Here is an 11,283-nt window from a genome sequence, read left to right on the forward strand (position 1 = left end):
AAAACTTGTTGCCTCGATGGGATTTCAAACTGCAATGGCTTTGTACGAGCACATGTCATTATAGAGCCGGGGTGCGCGTTTCCGTTTTACACCCTGGCGAAGGCATTTTCCGCAAAAATAGCCACAAAGCGACTAGTGAAGAGTCTACACACGTCGCTGGTTGCAGCGTGCGACACAGGCGAGTCCCACACACCGCATGCAATCTGCACAGTTACTGATCAGAGCATAGAGTTCCTCGGCACTTCATGTACAGAGAGCAGTCATAATTATGAGTGAAATCCGAACATGCTTTTGCAGTTACGTTTTTTTTATGAATAGTTATGAAAAAGTGTTTTTCTAAATATAAATTATTAACTAAATGAATAGAATGACAGACAAAAAAAAATAAACAGATACATATAATAGAAAGAAAATTGAAGTTTGATGGATTGATACACTTAGATGCCGAAAGATAGATATTGAAGACTGATAAATAGATAGAGACATAGATAGATAGATATATAAATAGATAGATAGAAGTAGAGAGAGAGAGAGAAAGACAGAGAGATGGATAGATAGATAGATAGATAGATAGATAGATAGATAGATAGATAGATAGATAGACAGATAGATAGATAGATAGATATATAGATAGATAGATAGATGGGGAGAGAACTTGAGAGATGGAGAGATGTTATAGATAGATAGATAGATAGATAGATAGATAGATAGATAGATAGATAGATATATGGACGGATAAAGAAAAATAGAGAGAGAGATGGATAGATAGAGAGAGAAAGAGAGAGAGAGAGATAGAGAATCTGAGAGATAGATAGATGTTAGATAGATAGATAAAGAATGAGAGAGACAGAGAAGATAGAAAAATTAACAGATAAATAGAAACTGTAGTTACATAGATAGCTAAATAAATTGATAGATAGAAGATAGATAGAGAGAAATAGAGAAAGACAGACAGATGGATAGATAGATAGAGGGGGAGAGAGAGATAGAGAATTTGAGAGATAGGTACATGTTAGATAGATATATAGATAGATAGATAGATAGATAGATAGATAGATAGATAGATAGATAGATAGATATATAGATAGATAGATAGATAGATAGATAGATAGATAGATAGATAGATAGATAGATAGATAGATAAAGAATGAGAGAGACAGAGAAGAAAGATAAATTAACAGATAGATAGATACTGTAGTTACATAGATAGATAAATAGATAAAATATAGATAGATGGGGGGGAGAACTTGAGAGATGGAGAAATGATATAGATAGATAGATATATATATATGGACGGAAAAAGAGAAATAGAGAGAGAGAAAAAAAAAGACAGACCGTATGGATAGATAGATAGATGGAGAGAGAGATAGAGAATTTGAAAGATAGATAGATGTTAGATAGATATATAGATAGATAGACAAATTAACAGATAGATAAATACTGTAGTTACATAGATAGATAGATAAATAGATAGATAGAAGATAGATAGATAGAGAGAAATAGAGAAAGACAGACAGATGGATAGATAGATAGAGAGAGGGAGACAGAGAGAGAGAGATAATTTGAGAGATAGGTAGAGGTTAGATGGATAGATAGATAAAGAATGAGAGAGACAGAGAAGATATACAAATTAACAGATAGATAGATACTGTAGTTACATAGATAGATAAATATAGATAGAAGATAGATAGATAGATAGATAGATAGATAGATAGATAGATAGATAGATAGGGGAGACAACTTGAGAGAGGGAGAGATGTTATAGATAGATAGATATATATGGACGGAAAAAGAGAAAGAGAGAAAACAAGACAGATGGATAGATAGATAGATAGATAGATAGATAGATAGATAGATAGATAGAGGGAGAGAGATAGATAGATGTTAGATAGATAAAGAATGAGAGAGGGAGAGAAGATACTGAAGATACAGATAGATAGATACTGTGCTACATAGATAGATAGAGATAGAATTTGAGAGATAGATAAATAAATAGATAGAAGATAGATAGAGAGAAAAAGACAGACAGATGGATAGATAGATAGAGAGAGAGAATTTGAGAGACAGACAGATGGATAGAGAGAATTCGAGAGATAGATAGACGGATAGAGAGAAACAGAGAGAGAGAAAAAGACAGACAGATGGATAGATAGAGAGAATTTGAGATATATCTATATATATATATATATATATATATATATATATATATGTATTGGATTTTATTGCAATAAAAACTATCAAAATACAATCACAAGCAGTCAAAGACTGAAATAAGTGAATGTTTACATACAAATAGAATCATAACAAAATATAAAGTAAACATTATAAATAAATATCAAATACAATACAAATTCATACAGATAAAAAAGAAATGTATCATAAATAAATACAAAAGGCCAAAAGTAAAGGGTCACCAAAGAAGAAAAAAGCGGAATGCAAGATTAAGAAGAAAGAGGTGAGAAAAGGGAAAGAAATTGGGATAAGACAAAGAGAAGGGAAAGCAAGAGGTGGCAACCTTCAGGAAAAAAAAACTCATTATGCAATACAATACATTTAACAATGGTAACAAGTAAATAAAGTAGTAATTGAATCAAATCGAGCACGAAAAGGGAAAAGTAGAGCTGAGGAAATAGACTCCCGAAAGGAAGTCGAAGCAGTGTTGATATTGCACATGAGTAGATTAACAGATGGATAGAGAGAAATAAAAGAGAGACAGATGGATAGATAGAGAATTTGAGAGATAGATGTTAGATGGATAGGTAGATAGACAGATAGATAGGTAGATATAGAATGAGAGAGACAGAGTAGATAGACAAATTAACATATAGATATATCATGTAGTACCATAGATTGATTTATAACATAGATAGTGGATAGACAGATATGATAGATATAAGGATAGATATAATATGAAAAAAAGTAATTATGCGTTTTATTTTTCAATATTTTAGCTATTATTCGTTTTCATTCATATAAACGATCATGTGCGATAAAGTAAAAAAAATCATGAAGCCAACGTATATATACACAACAAAAAAAGTAAGTCCCCCCTAAATCAAATTGCTGTAACTTTTGAACCGAATTATTTTGAGATATGATATTTCATAGGTGGTTTTCTACACTCATTAAGCAACTCCTGGAGAAAAATGAGATTGATCTGTTGAGTCATGCATGAGTAATTAAAGATTGAATTAAAAATGACCATTTCTAAAAGTCACAAGAGTCGTTTTTCAGTTTGTTCAAATACAAAGTTGGGCAAAAGTTGTTTTTAGGTGAATATTATGGTGTTATGCTGTTTTACTATCCATCATTCAACCACTTCAGACCAGATTTTGATATCGTATGTTCATGGTTGAGTGAGCACAATGTATTGCAGGGGCTGCGGAAGCGGGGGGGGGGGCTTCAGCCCACCACTTTTTCCAAAAGCATGTACAAAGATGACCATACGATTGTGATTTTTTGCATGGTCAGCCCCCCCCCCTCACTTTTGGCTCAGTCCCCCCCCCCCCCCCCCCACTTTGAAAACCGTTCGGCGGCCCCTGTATTGTGACGTATCATCATAGGGGTTTATGGTGGTATCCTCTACAACTTGTTAGATCATGTTAAAATTTGAAAATGTTGGTGGCTCCTCGATTATAGGCCCCTCCCCCATTTTAAAATTATGGATCTACCATGGATTTGTCCGTACATTCAACTGATCCTGAGAAATTGTTAGGAAAAGAATACATTTAGGCAGCATAAAGAGTATTCATTCCTAAGTTTTCGAATGTGTTCGCTCAACCATGAAAATGTTTAAAGTTCAGAAAGTGTGTGGTGATAGAAATGATGGATGATAAAAACAACAGCAATTAAAATCACATTTGGAACCGAATTTGCCCCCAATATTCACTTAATTACCCTTTAAAATGAGTCTGTGACATTGAAAATACAAATTTCCCCACTTTGGTGCGTGCTCACTCATCCATAAATAAATAAATCGATTTAATTTTTGCACAGAATTTTGCCCATAGGTTGATAAACATTACTGCCAAACGACATTGCTAAAGACAGCCTTGAAAAAAAAGCTCCACCATATTGAATAAGGGGTTACTTATTCTTAAACATATGCACCCATAATGTACACAAGTCTATGAGAGAGGAAGTCAAAATTTTAACAAATATGAAATGAGGGTTTGTTTCATGGGCGGTTTTTGTTACTTCTGCCAACAGTTATTTCATGAAACTTCGCACATGGCTTCAGAGTAACACTATCCAAAAGGCGCGCACACCAAAATAACCATTCGATACGACACAAAGTGGGGCCAAGGCCTTGAACTTTCTTCTCATTTGCATAATTTTCGAGTATTGTGTGCTCACTGATGCATTAAACATCGGGATTTTCATAAAAATCAAATCAAATGAACTATGCAAGGAGGATTGTGACAGATATCCAAAGTTACAAATTGCATTTTTTCCAATAACGTAAAAAAGAGCTAATCATATTCCACATGTTCATTCAAGCGTGAATGTTTAATTAAACGCCTTTGAATCATTGAAGCATGTTAATTGGTCATGAACACAACGAAAAAATTGAGAAAAGATTATTTTCAGATACCAAAATGAAACAATACTTGACTATGATATTTGAAAATCGTATTTTTTGTTTTCAATAAATGTTCATTGAACCGTGAAACGATGAATATTGTTCAAGAAAATCTTCCCAAAAATAACTGTCATCATATTTTATCATTTTTATTGATAGAAATGTGCAAAAAATCCAATTATAGCAAATTTGGACTTGTGTTTATTCAACCGTGAAATTTAGCCAAAAAAGTTGTATCGTCTTTTAGAACGTACCTTTTACAAGCCTCCTGACTATGTTTCATGATGAGAATGTGGAATTAGTTCCAATAAAATGGAATCAAAGTCATGATATTTTGCTTGTGACTTTTGAAAAGTGACATTTTTGCCTTCTGACGGTGCTCACTGAGGCATGACGTAAAATACGTCCTTAACATTTACTCAGAGGGTAGCTTATAAAATTACCTACACGCTCATGTAAAAATATATTAAAAACTCGCATTCGTTCGGAAATTATTGATGTTTGTTTAAGGGGGGACTTACTTTTTTTGTTGTGTATAGTTCAGCGGAACAACAAAAATACAGAGACTGAAGCTTTTGGTCTGCTCAGCTGCATTTGCACGTATGTTCTGCGGATATCTTCGGTGCGGACTTTTGGATCGCGCGCCCAGCTGATTATGTAAACAAACGTAGACGTAGACTCTTCACTAGTCGCTTTGTGGCAATTTTTCCGGAAAATGCCTTCGCCAGGGTGTAAAACGGAAACGTATGGAGCGCTTAGAATCATTTGTATTAAGCGCGATATGAATGCTGCATATTATAATGCAAGTTCCCCGCTGTGATTAATTCACATGATATGCAACTAGTGATCAGATACACGTTCTAACTCAATTTAAACTATTTACATAGTTAAGCACCTGACTTATTCTTCAATAAAGCTAACACTTGTCTCTCTCAAAAATTTACTGATCACTAACAATGATCATTACCTTTAATAAGCCTAGGTAATGGTGTCAAAATAAAACAATAAATTTCCACAAGCAAAACCTATCATGAGCTAAATTTGCAGGTACGACTGTTGATGACTTTTGTAAAGTACAATATAATAAATATGTTAAGTTGCACTCACTGTCATGACTATTAAGGCAAGTGAAGACAATGCGGTGGTCGATGATCAAGAGAAAATCGTTGTAATGATGAACAATGAAGAGGTCACTCCGTCGCTGTCACTAGATTCAGCTGAACAGAATGTAAATGGCACTTTAAATCAAAGTGCTTGAGAACTGAGGCAAAAGATTTCGATCGCCAATTTAGTGATGATATCCGGCCAAAATTGAGTCGTAAAATTGGACGTTATAAAAGGCATACAATTTTATGAAACAGGCAAACGTGACATATTAAAGCAAATCACCAGAAGCTTAATAATCTTCATTTTAAGATCTCTTGCTGATGTTTGAAGAAATCAGCTCCAGTCTATATTGAAGAGTGGATATCAGAATAATCACCCTCCTGCAAATTGCGCCCAAGACACAAATTCAAATTCATTTATTTCACATCTCTAAAAAACATACAAGATACAATATATCGAGATCAATCAAAATGATTCCATAGTAAAGGAGTAATGAATATTGTAAAATGACAAATTAACAAAATAACAAAAATAACTAAATACAAAGGGTAATGAATGCGATGTGGGGGAATAGCAAAAGCCAAATAGACCTATCTAGGCTACTCCCTGATTAACATTCATTACCGAAAAAAGACCATCCTGCAATCAATTGATTAGATTGCAAGAAACACACATTTCAAAATAAACGAAATCAACAAACTAATGAAGAATTTGAATAAAAACAACAACTATATTACAAAAAAAATATGTTTAAAAAACATACACATAAAAGCAAGCAAGCTTATTCACAGAGAACATGGTGAAGTATACATATTTAGAAGGTAAGACTTACATCTTAATTTAAATGAATTTAGCGAAGGACTTTCTTTTATTTCAGGGGACAAACCGTTCCATGTGAGTGGTCCCCTATAACTTATGACTGTTCTTGAGAAAGAAAAACGGTAAAAAGGAATGTATATATTATAAAAATGTCTCGTATTATATTTGTTTACACTTCGATTTGTTTTAAAATAACTGTTGAATGTGTCAGGCAACTGATTCCTGTAGTATGAAAACATAAAACTTGCAGTGTGAAGGGTATGTATATTATAGATGTTTAGAATCTTTAATTTACGGAATAATTGATGAGAGTGAGCTAAATATGGGGAATTTGTTATTATTCTTATTGCCCGTTTTTGTAAGCGAAATAATTGTAGCATTAAATAATTTGCACAGTCCCCCCATACGATATTGCAATAGCTGAGGTGCGTGAGTATCATTGTATTGTATAATTGAACTCGAATATGCAATGGTAAGTCACCTTTGACTCTATTAAGTACACCAATGGTTTGAGAAATCTTCATAGAAATATTATTTACATGTTGTTTCCAACTCATGCTATCGTCAATTGTGACACCTAGGAATTTCGTATATTGCACTTTCTGAATTTCAAAATCATTTATATATAATTTTATGGAGTTTTCTTCAATTTTCTTATTTTTAGGCTTGAAAATCATAAAAGATGTCTTCTTAGTGTTAATTTGTAGTCTGTTGGCTTGGAACCACATGTGAACTTTTTCCATTTCAGAATTTAAAATATTATTTAATTGAATGGGATCCTTACCAGATAAAAATAAACTTGTATCGTCTGCAAATAAGGTAGTAGTTAAAATATTACTTACATGTTGCAGGTCATTTATGTACAATATACAAAGAAGAGGGCCTAGGTTAGACCCCTGGGGTACCCCTACTCTAATATCCTGAAAATCTGAATAAATTTTGTTGATGCATACACATTGTTTCGATTTCTTAAGTAACTGATTAACCACTTCAATACTGTCCCTCTAAACCCGTATGATGATAGCTTATCAATTAAAATATTATGGTCTATACAATGCTTTAGAATGATTTAGATAAGTCTAAAAATACACCAATCGTTACTGCTTTGTTTTCATATCCCTTAGCTATTTTTTCAGTTAAATCAATTAATGCATGAGCAGTGTTGTATCTCTGTCTGAAACCGAATTGCTTGTTATATAATATGTTGTGTTTTGAAATAAATGCTATCAATTTGTCATATACTATTTTTTCAAAAACCTTGCTGAAAACTGATAAAAATGATATGGGTCGGTAGTTAGTTACTAGTTACTAGTGTTTTATTACCGGTGACCCGACAATTGCTCCGCCGACATCTGCTCCGCCGACAATTGCTACGCAAAATACGACAACTGCTCCGCCGACAATTGCTCCGGACAGTTGCTCCGCCGACAGTTGCTCCGTCGACACTTGCTCCGCCGATATTTGCTCCGTCGACACTTGCTCCGCCGATATTTGCTCCGTCGACATCTGCTCCGCCGATATTTGCTCTGCCGACAATTGCTCCACCGATAATTGCTCCGCCGACATCTGCTCCGATTATACGACAATTGCTCCGCCATAAATTGCTCCGATAATGCGACATTTATTTATTCATCTATTCGTACTTTCATGCGCGTAACAATTGTAGCACAGGATGAAGACGTCAATGCAAAGTAAACTTAAACTATGTTTGCATGATATATTACATGACATACACAGGGGGCGCGGAACGGTTTTCAAAGTGGGGGCTAACCATGCTAAAAATCACAATCATATGGTAATTTTTACGTTTTTGTACACGGTTTTGGAAAAAAAAATTGGGGCTGAAGCCCCCCAGCTCCCGGCCCCTGATACATAACATAGAAAGAAGTAGAAAAAATGGATAAGCACAAAGGAGGGATAGATATTCTTAATTTCTTATTCCTTGGGGCATTTCTTTAAGTTTTATTACGTGCCTGGTGATTAAAATGAAAAAAATTACGCGTGTTCATGTAATTATTATGACAGTACAAAGAAAACTTCTTAGCGTCAAAATCGTTCTGGCGAAATATGCTCCGAAGTGGAGATATTTGCTCCAGGTGAAATTCAATATGTATGCTTCATGTTTACAATTAAAAAAAAAATGCGTATAAATTTCCCATTTCCAGGTTGATAACAGCTCGCGCTTCGTGCTCGCATTATGAATTCAGTGCGATGCGTTATTGGGTTTCATGAATATGTAACTATATTATTACTGGTATGTATATATATTATTTCTTTTAAAAACAACATTATTTGTTTATACGTTATGAGAGATATACATACATATATTCATTTATTGAAATATATTTATATTGTTGCTATTGCACAGAATAGAAAAAAATACAACCGAAGTCTCGTCTTATAGTAACTCACCAGTAGCGTAATGAGCCCCCCCCCCCCCACAAAAAAAAATGGAGGGGGCCAGACAAGGATGACATTTAGTTTCCTTTCCATTATTTTTTTTTTATTGGTAGGGAGAATGGGGGGGGGGGGGATCCGTGACCCCTAGCACGCCCTTCCCCTATCTGTACGCCAGTGATGATCATGCTTTCGTTTGAATGAAATAAGGTGCAAGGGTAGATAAAGCCCAAGACGTATTAAAAAATATTGATAAAAATATTAATAATTATAATGTTGATAAATGTAATATAAATCAAGCGGTAACCAATGAAAATAAATAGTGTGAAAGAACAAAACGAGAAAGAGGGAGAGAGAGAGAGGGGCGCGCGCGAATGTATGGTGTATAAGTTGCTGGAAAGCAGAAGAGCAGGGGCGGATCCAGCCTTCGCCAATAGGGGGGGCGGGGTTTTTTAAACCATATTTTCCCCGATCGGCCGCTCGATGATGATTTCGGTCTCTTTGAAGGGGTAGTCCTAATAATCTCTTCTTAGCTTTATTATAAATCAACATACATATATAATATCATAATCCTTATTCATATAATGCGAGCGCAAAGCGCGAGCTAAATTTTTTAGGAAATTTTATGTATTTTTCCTAAAATTTGAACATTCTGGTCAATGGTTGTTATCCTGAAAAAGATGTGTATGCAACTAAATAATTACTACGAACGCGAAGCGCGAGCAAAAATGAACTGATGGAAAAGGTACCTGTTAAATATTGCTTGCAGTTAGCCATGAAGACGCTAAATACTTTAAAAGTCAAATAATGCGAGCGCGAGATTTAGACCTACTGAACGAGACACTCTATGTTTTGTAAATCATGAAAAGGATGAGTAATTGGGGATCTTCCTTACATTAATAATGCGAGCCCAAAGCGCAAGCAGAAAATTTTTATATGTATACATTTTAATGTGATCGAAAAGGTACCTGTTAAGGACTGCTTGCACTTAGCCATGAAGACGCTACATATTTCAACAATCAAATAATGCGAGCGCGAAGCGCGAGCTGAAACATTTTGAAATTTCTACATAAAGAATGGAAAATTTCAATCAATTTTTGTAATCGTGAACAGGATGGCTATATAACTAACCAATTCATACGAGCGCGAAGCGCAAGCGGAAAAATCGAGATTTAGACCTAAAACGGGACACTATATTCATGTTTTGTAAATCATGAAAAGAATGAGTAATATGGGATCTTCCTAACTTGATAATGCGAGCACAAAGCGCGAGCAGAATTTTTTTGAGATTGTGATCTGAAACTGGATAATGATTTAAATATATTAAACTTTTTGATATTCCGACTAAAAAAACAGAGTCAATTTCAAGCACTTTGTAGGGAAATTGTGAGGTGGATATGGATTGCATTTAATAAAGAGCTGATATGTTCTATTATTACTTTGAGTTTTGACATATAGGACCGGGACATCCTTAGGACATGCCATCATATGAAAATGATGACTATTTTCCTATTTCTCTTGCTAAGCGCGAGACAAAACAAAAGGGACAATTTAATTTCTAAATTAATATCTTACTCATTAATGCCTAATGACGGCACAAAATCTGATGATATTATGGTCTGAAAACTGGACATTTCAAGCACTTTTGTAGTCATGAATAGGATGCATCAGTTAATATATTTTTAACCATTAATGCAAGCGCAAATCGCGAGCCAAATTTTTTGATAAACTGTCATTAAATGGGGATTTTAAGTAGTTTATTTGTATATTCAATATTGAGACATACATAACTCTCCATTCAAATGCGAGTGCAGCGCTAGCTGATACGTTTTGACAATCAGACCTGAAAAGGGATATTTTGATAACTTTACGGAATACACGAAAATAATAGGTACCTGATAAATCAAAATTTGCGAGTGCGCAGCGAGAGCAGAAAATATTAAAAATCAGACCATAAAACTGACATTTTTACAGAGCACTTTTTAAAAATTTGTAAATCACTCAAAATAATGAAAGTTCGATTCCCGAGGTAAAATATGTTTTGTATATTGACTTCCAAACTTGATATTTGAACTCCATAATTATTGAACAAGATATGAAAATCCCTTAACAGGCAATTTTATACAGTGACATGAAAGATTCTTTTTATTTTCCAAGTCTTTCCCTCATCTTAGTTTATTTACTCGTCTTCCTCCTCTTCTTTTTACTCTTCTCTTTTCCATATTTTTTGTTGTTGCTCCGCCAATAGTTTTTTGGGGGGACGGGCCCCTCCCCTGGATCCACCTATGGAAGATATATTGTGTCCAGCACCCCCCCCCCCCCCCCCCCCCATTGTCTCCCCGCTCAAGTCCGGATTGAAACCAATGATAATAATATAT

Source organism: Lytechinus pictus, chromosome 14 (genome assembly GCF_037042905.1).
Source record: "Lytechinus pictus isolate F3 Inbred chromosome 14, Lp3.0, whole genome shotgun sequence".
Classification (NCBI taxonomy): domain Eukaryota; kingdom Metazoa; phylum Echinodermata; class Echinoidea; order Temnopleuroida; family Toxopneustidae; genus Lytechinus; species Lytechinus pictus.